This window comes from Herpailurus yagouaroundi, unplaced genomic scaffold (assembly GCF_014898765.1).
Source record: "Herpailurus yagouaroundi ecotype Mexico unplaced genomic scaffold, PumYag 67881, whole genome shotgun sequence".
NCBI lineage: Eukaryota > Metazoa > Chordata > Mammalia > Carnivora > Felidae > Herpailurus > Herpailurus yagouaroundi.
Window position 1 is genome coordinate 1 of NW_024420672.1, and position 8,316 is coordinate 8,316.

At 46.2% G+C, this 8,316-nt stretch overlaps 1 pseudogene; it reads left to right on the plus strand.

Moving 5' to 3' along the window:
* The first annotated feature begins 4,068 nt into the window (after nucleotides 1–4,068).
* Nucleotides 4,069–4,984, plus strand: LOC121026239 (uncharacterized; annotated as a pseudogene).
* Nucleotides 4,985–8,316: the final 3,332 nt, after the last annotated feature.

The window sequence follows — 8,316 nt, forward strand, 5'->3', positions numbered from 1 at the left end:
AGTCAGACCTGATGTCTGCCCCCAGCCCACCGCTGGGGCCACAGTCATAATGGTGTGTGCCTTCTCTTCCCCTCTCCTAGGGGCGGGATTCACTGTGGGGTGGGGTGGCCTGTCTGGGCTACTTGCACACTGCCAGGCTTGTGATGCTGGGGATCTGGCGTCTTAGCTGGGGTGGGTAGGCAAGGTGTACAGGGGCAGGAGGGGCAGGCTTAGCTTGCTTCTCCTTAGGTGATCCACCCAGGTGGGGCCCTGTGTCAGCAGGAGGGAGTCAGATCAGCTGCTGGAGGTTTGGCTCCGCAGAAGCGCAGAGTTGGGTGTTTGAGCTGAGAGAGCAAGTTCCCTGGCAGGAACTGGTTCTCTTTGGGATTTTGGCTGGGGGATGGGCGGGGAAGATGGCGCTGGGGAGCGCCTTTGTTCCCCACCAAACTGAGCTCTGTCATCGGGGGGCTCAGCAGCTCTCCTTGCCTTTGTCCTCCAGCCTTCCCGCTTTCTGAGCAGAGTTGTTAACTTATGACCTCCCAGACGCTAAGTCGTGCTTGCTGTGGGAACACAGTCCATCAGGCCCCTCCGCTTTTTGCAAGCCAGACTTTGGGGCTCTGCTTGGCCTGTGAGCCGCCCCTCCGCCCCTGCTCCCTCCCGCCAGTCCTTGGAGCGCCACCGCCTCGCCGCCCTTCCTACCCTCTTGCGTGGACCTCTCATCTGCGCTTGGCTCTGGCGACTCCGTTCTGCTAATCCTCTGGTGGTTTTCTGGGTTATTTAGGCAGGTGTAGGTGGAATCTAAGTGATCAGCAGGACGCGCGGTGAGCCCAGCGTCCTCCTACGCCGCCATCTTCCCTCTCTCAGTAAATGAAATTAAAGGTATCATCATTTGCAAAGATGAAGTCAAACTTCCACTTTTTGCAGATGGTATGACACTAAACATGAAAAATCTGACAGACTCCATGAAAAGACCTCTAGCACTGATACATGAATTTAGGAATGTTGCAGGGTACAAAATCAATGTACAGAAATTGGTTCCGTTTTATACACCAATAATGAAGCAACAGAAAGAGATATAAAGAAACGGATCCCATTTACAATGCACCAAGAGTCACAAAATACTAAGGATTAAACTAACCACAGAGGTAAAAGATCTGTATGCTGAAAACTATAGAAGCCTTGTGAAGGAAATTGAAGAAGATACAGAGAAAGCGAAAAACATTCCATGCTCGTGGATTGGAAGAATAAATATTGGCAAAATGTCAATACGACCCAACGCAGTCCTCACATTATATGCAGCCCCCATCACATTGCACCAGCATCCTTCTCCAAGCTGGAAAAAGCAATCATAAAATGTGTATGGAAACACAAAAGACCCTGAATAGCCAAAGTAATACTGAAGAAGAAAACCAAAGTGAGAGGCACCACAAGGCCAGACTTTAGCCTCTACCACAAAGCTATAACCATCAAGACAGCATGGTATTGGCACAGAAACAAATACATACACTTAATGGCATAGTTTAGAGACTCCAGAATTGGACCCACATATGTATGGCCAAGTAATCTTTGACAAAGCAGGAAAGAATATCCAATGGAAAAAAAAGACAGTCTCTATAACAAATGGTGCTGAGAGAAGTGGACATCAACATAAAGAAGAATGAAACTAGACCAGTTTCTTACACCACTCACAAAAATAAACTCACAATGGTTGAAGGGCCTGAATGTGAGACAGGAAACCATCAAACCCTGGAGGAGAAAGCAGGAAAAATCCTCTTTGACCTCAGCGTCTGCAAGTTCTTAGCTGACACATTTCCAAAGGCAAGGGAATTAAAAGCAAAATGAACTATTGGGACATCATCAAAATAAAAATCTTCTCCACAATGAAGGAAACAATCAACAAACCTAAAAGGCAACTGACCGAATGGGAAAAGATGTGTGCAAAAGTCATACTGGATAATTGGCGAGTATCCTAAACCTGTAAAATGAACTCACCAACTCCACACCCGGAAAACAAAAAATCCAGTGAAGAAATGGGCAGAAGACTTGAACAGACACTGTTCTAAAAAAGACATCCAGATTGTCAAGAGACACATGAAAAAATGCTCAACAGCACTCCTCGTCAGGGAAATCCAAATCAAAACCGCACTGAGATACCACCTCATGCCAGTCAGAGTGGCTGCAATGAGCAAACTAGAAGACTAGATGCTGGTGAGGATGCGGAGAAACAGGAACCCTGTTGCACTGTGGGAGGGAATGCATCCTGGTGCAGCCGCTCTGGAAAACAGTGTGGACGTTCCTCAAATCATTAAAAATAGATCTACCCTAAGACCCAGCAATAGCACTGCTAGGAATTTACCCAAGTGGTAGAGGAGTGCTGAGACAAAGGGGCGCATGTACCCCGATGTTTATAGCACTACTTTCAACAACAGCCAATCTATGGAATGAGCCCAGCTGTCCATCAACTGACAAGTGGATAAAAAGTTGTGGTTTATGTATACCATGGAATACTACTTGGCAATGAGAAAGAACGAAATCTGGCCATTTGGAGCAACGTGGATGGAACTGGGGGGTATTATGCTACGTGAAATAAGTCAGGCGGAGAAAGACAGATAACATATGTTTTCATCCACGTGTGGATCCTGAGAAACATAGCAGAAGACCATGGGGAAGGTGATGCGGGGAAAAAGTTATAGAGAGGGATGGAGGCAAACCATAAGAGACTCTTAAATATCGACAACAGACTGAGTGTTGACGTGGGGTTGGGGAGAGGGGAAAGTGGGTGACGGGCATTGAGGAAGGCACCTGTTGGGATGAACACTGGGTGTTGCGTGGAAACCAATTTGAAAATAAATGACATTTAATGAAAAAGGAAATCCAGGGGTTGCTCTTACTGAATATGAGGATAGCTTTCCATTTTCAGCACTCTCTGAACATGAGGTAGTACTGGCGTAGCTGCCTAGATGAAAGTTTGGTTTGTGTGTTTAAGGAAAGGAGTTGAAGGGCGCCTGGGTGGCACAGTCGGTTAAGCGTCGGACATCAGCCAGGTCAGGATCTCGCGGTCAGTGAGTTTGAGCCCCGTGTCAGGCTCTGGGCTGATGGCTCAGAGCCTGGAGCCTCTTTCCGATTCTGTGTCTCCCTCTCTCTCTGCCCCTCCCCCGTTCATGCTCTGTCTCTCTCTGTCCCAAATAAATAAACGTTGAAAAAAAATTAAAAAAACAAAAAGGAAAGGAGTTGAGTAAAGACAGAGGCCTCTCACCTGTATCACGATGACCTTGGCAAGTGTCTCTTCTGATTGTTACCATGACTTATCCCTTTTATTGATTCACATAGTTTGGTGTCATCCTTTCATGAGGAAGTGGATTTCAATTGATCATGGTAGGTGGTCCTTGTAATATTTTGTGAATTATTTGTGTATGTGGTGATGATGGATGGACCATGCTGGTTGCTTTCAAAAGCACTTACATGGACAGTGTAACACGTTTTCTACCCTTGGAATCCCATACGGTCTTTTAATACCTTGTGTATGACTTACCTGAAATATCATGAATTGGTAGGTACCGAATAGATTTTATTGGCACTGAATGCCCTCATGGCCACTCACGCAGAATTCGTTGACACATTGCTCTTAAGCACACAATGACTGGGTCTTCCGTAACCTGCGTGAAAGTGAGCATGCATCCTAACTAGGCAAACTGTTTGCTGCTGCTGTGAAGAACAGCTCCCTGAACTGGGAGCTATAGCAACACACATATGGAACCCTAAGCAAGGCACAGTATATGTGTATTCTTTGAAAGAGTAGAGTAGTTACTTCAATTTGGCTTTCAGTGCGTTGCATGACAAGGCATTTAATTCGCTTAAACCCTCTTACAGTCATGTTTGATTGCAAGTTGTGTGTACTCTCCACCGTGAAGTGTCATCTCATGTGAGATGGAATTAATGGAGGCTGAGGCACCAGTGCATTCACGTCGAGGACAACCCTCTTGAACTTGTCAAGAACTATGGGCCTTCTCAGGTAAGATTATATGCAGGTCTTTCTCAAGGGCATAATCTTAAACACAGCCCAACCTAAGGCAGCTTTGGGCAGCCGGCAGTGATAGGATAGGCAGACATTGTGACCTCACAAAGCGCCTGGTCTCCTAGCAACTGCGGTGTAACTCTCACAGCCTACCGCCTGATTTGGCTTCCTGGTAGGAAATTCATCAGGGCGCGCCGGCGGCGGCGAGACCTGGCAAGCGCGGTCGACCCCTAGCGGCCTCACCTCCTGAGCCGCATGAAGAGGCGGCGGCGCAGGCCCCGGGAGGCCCTGGCCCAGGTCGCCCGGGGAGGAGCCTCTAGCGCTGCAGGAGAGTCCGCGCTGGAGGCGCCTGAGGAGAAAGTGGTGTACACGCGGGGGCACCAGTCCCCCGAGGCCCGCGTCCGGACGCGCCGGCCAGCTGCCAGGAGGATGCGCCACGGAGCCCGGACGGTCGCGGTCGGCCAGAGGAAGGTGCCGTCCCCGCCGCCGCCGTTCCGCGAGGACAGCAGCATCCGCAAGCCCGCGGACCCCGGGCCCTGCTCCGGGGGCCGCACCCTGGAGGAGAGTGGGAGGGCGGCCACTCCGACGCTGACCACCTTGCCCACCATCCGCGTAGTCGGCGACGTGTGGGTGGAGAGCAGCCTGGCAGAAGCGCGGCGCCAAGCGCGCCAAGTCCTGGGAGTGAACCTGGCACCCGTGGTGAAACTCTGCTGCTTCCCAGTGCCTGGGCATGAGATGCGGGCCACAGCGGCGCGACCTCTCAGCCCCGGGACGGGTTGTGCCTGGAGCGATGAACCAGTGAGAGCCGGGCCAGCGTCCCCTGGTGCACTTTAAGGGCGAAGAAGCACCAGACCGCCTAAGCCCGCGCCCCAGGGATGCGGCGCCGCCTTCTGGGACTCCGGAGAAGCTGTGCCCTCTGCTGCCTCCCAGCACCGGGTCTGGTGAAGGAGGCGACCCCTGGACCGCAAGGGAGGTCCCCTTTCTTCCTAACCCCAGATTGAGAGGTCTCCAGCACTTTAAGGGGCAGATCCATGATCTCTCTTGTTCCCTCATTGCTCTGAAGTCGTCAGAAGAAGCCATTCCACCCCCACCCTCTCCAAAGGAATTTGGTTCCATGCTTGTGTAATAAAGCTAAAGTTTCTTTGCCCTTCACCCACCTTCCGGCTCCTCCCGCCAATTTCTTTCTTCTTTGTGTGTATGTGTATGTATATATATCTTCTAGGATGATTTAAAGTACATATTCTTTAAATGTTTAGAAGAGACAGTAGAGAAAAAAGGGTGTGACTTAGGGGTCTGCACTCAGATTAAACTAAGATTACTGAAGTATAGTATACATTCAAAAGGACATATATTATTTTTTTCATGTTTGTTTATTTTTGAGAGAGAGACACCGTGTGAGCAGGGGAGGGCCAGATAGGGAGCCACAGGATCCAAGCAGGCTCCAGGCTCTGAGCTGTCAGCACAGAACCTGATGCAGGGCTCGAACTCACAAACCATGAGATCATGACCTGAGCCAAAGTTAGACACTTAAGTGACTAGCCACCTAGGCACGCAAAAAAGAACATATATTATTAAAAGTATTCTGAGCACAGCTTGATGCAATTCAGTTCAATATACTTGTGGAATCAGTCATCATTTAAAAAGGTACCAGGACCCCAAGGGACCACCTGTGCCTCTTTCAGTCACGGTCTATCTCTCCTTTGGGATGGCAATTATTCTGACTTCTTACAGAATATACAACTTTTGCTTGTTTTTGGACTATATAGAAATGGAATTATGTGTCCTACACCTACCTTCTTTCACTCAACTGATGTTAGTGATATTCATGTTATTGTATGTATAGATCCTTTCTGCTCATTGGTGTATAGAATTTCATTATATGAATAGTTTACAATATTTCTGCAACTCTTGGTGGACATTTAGGTAGGTTCTGGCTTAGGGTAATTATGAATAAAGCTTCAGTGAACACTATAGGACACGTCCTTTGGTGAACATTTTTTACAATAGCATTTATTTATCTAGGAGTGGATTTGCTGGGTCACATGTCATCCAACTTATCAGCTTTGGTAAGATTCCTACAAACTGTTTCCAAAATGGTCTTACCAATTTACACAAACTTCTTTCTATAGTAGTGCCTGCGTAGTGCCTGTGAGCTCTGAATATTTGATTGTTTTGCCAACACTTGCTAATATTATCTTTTTCATGTTACCTATTCTGGCAGGGGTACAGATTTTTTTTATTTGAGAAATATCAATCCACGTATTGTACACAAATAGTTAAAAAAAAACCCCACAACATCCAAATTGCAGATCAGGATTTGCAATAAAAATTCAAAAGCTTTGTTTCCCCCATGAACACCTCTTCCCCAGAGGCAACACTTTCTTTTGTTTTCTTTTTTTCTTTTTTTTTAAATCAGGGTTTGTTTCAACAGACCATTTTTTAAGGACAATTTTAGATTTAGAGACACATTGCACAAAAAATACAGGTTCCTAACCCCCAGTAGTTTCTATAGTATCTTGCACTAATGTGGATGCATTAATTATAAGTGGTGAATGAGCCACTCTTGTTCACACATTTTCATTAGACACATTATCATTAACTAACAGTTAGGGTATATTTTGTGTTATATAGATTCATAAGTTTTGAGAAATGTTTAATGGTATGTATCTACTATTGCAGTATCGTACAGAATAGTTACACCACCCTAAAGTGCCCTGTGCTCCGCCTATTACCACTTCCTCTCTCCCCCTAAACCCTAATAGCCACTGGTCTTTTTACAGTCTCTGAAGGTGTTTTGTTGTTGTTGTTGTTGTTGTTGTTGTTGTTGTTGTTGTTGTTGTTGTTGTTGTTGTTGTTATTGTCCTCGTCCTTGTCCTTGTTTTGTTTTCTTTTGTTTTGTTTTTCCAGAACGTTATCATAGTTGGAAATGTAAAGCAAATGGCTTTTTCGTATTGGATCCCTTCACTTAGTAATCCACACTTAAGTTTCCACCATGACTTTTTTTTTTCTCTTCCTAAATACTAATACTTCCTAAATACTTTTATTTTTTTATATATGAAATTTATTGTCAAATCGGTTTCCATACAACACCCAGTGCTCATCCCAAAAGGTGCCCTCCTCAATACCCATCACCCACCCTCTCCTCCCTCCCACCCCCCATCAACCCTCGGTTTGCTCTCAGTTCTCAACAGGCTCTTATGCTTTGGCTCTCTCCCACTCTAACCTCTTTTTTCTTTTTTCCCCTCCCCCATGGGTTCCTGTTAAGTTTCTCAGGATCCACCTAAGAGTGAAACCATATGGTATCTGTCTTTCTCTGTATGGCTTATTTCACTTAGCATCACACTCTCCAGTTCCAACCACGTTGTTACAAAAGGCCATATTTCATTTTTTCTCATTGCCACGTAGTATTCCATTGTGTATATAAACCACAATTTCTTTATCCATTCATCAGTTGATGGACATGTAGGCTCTTTCCATAATTTGGCTATTGTTGCGAGTGCTGCTATGAACATTGGGGTACAAGTGCCCCTATGCATCAGTACTCCTGTGTCCCTTGGATAAATTCCTAGCAGTGCTATTGCTGGGTCATAGGGTAGGTCTATTTTTAATTTTCTGAGGAACCTCCACACTGCTTTCCAGAGCGGCTGCACCAATTTGCATTCCCACCAACAGTGCAAGAGGGTTCCCGTTTCTCCACATCCTCTCCAGCATCTATAGTCTCCTGATTTGTTCATTTTGGCCACTCTGACTGGCGTGAGGTGATATCTGAGTGTGGTTTTGATTTGTATTTCCCTGATAAGGAGCGACGCTGAACATCTTTTCATGTGCCTGTTGGCCATCCGGATGTCTTCTTTAGAGAAGTGTCTATTCATGTTTTCTGCCCATTTCTTCACTGGGTTATTTGCTTTACGGGTGTGGAGTTTGGTGAGCTCTTTATAGATTTTGGAGACTAGCCCTTTGTCCGATATGTCATTTGCAAAGATCTTTTCCCATTCCGTTGGTTGCCTTTTCGTTTTGTTGGTTGTTTCCTTTGCTGTGCAGAAGCTTTTGATCTTCATAAGGTCCCAGTAATTCACTTTTGCTTTTAATTCCCTTGCCTTTGGGGATGTGTCGAGTAAGAGATTGCTACGGCTGACGTCAGAGAGGTCTTTTCCTGCTTTCTCCTCTAAGGTTTTGATGGTTTCCTGTCTCACATTCAGGTCCTTTATCCATTTTGAGTTTATTTTTGTGAATGGTGTGAGAAAGTGGTCTAGTTTCAACCTTCTGCATGTTGCTGTCCAGTTCTCCCAGCACCATTTGTTAAAGAGACTGTCTTTTTTCCA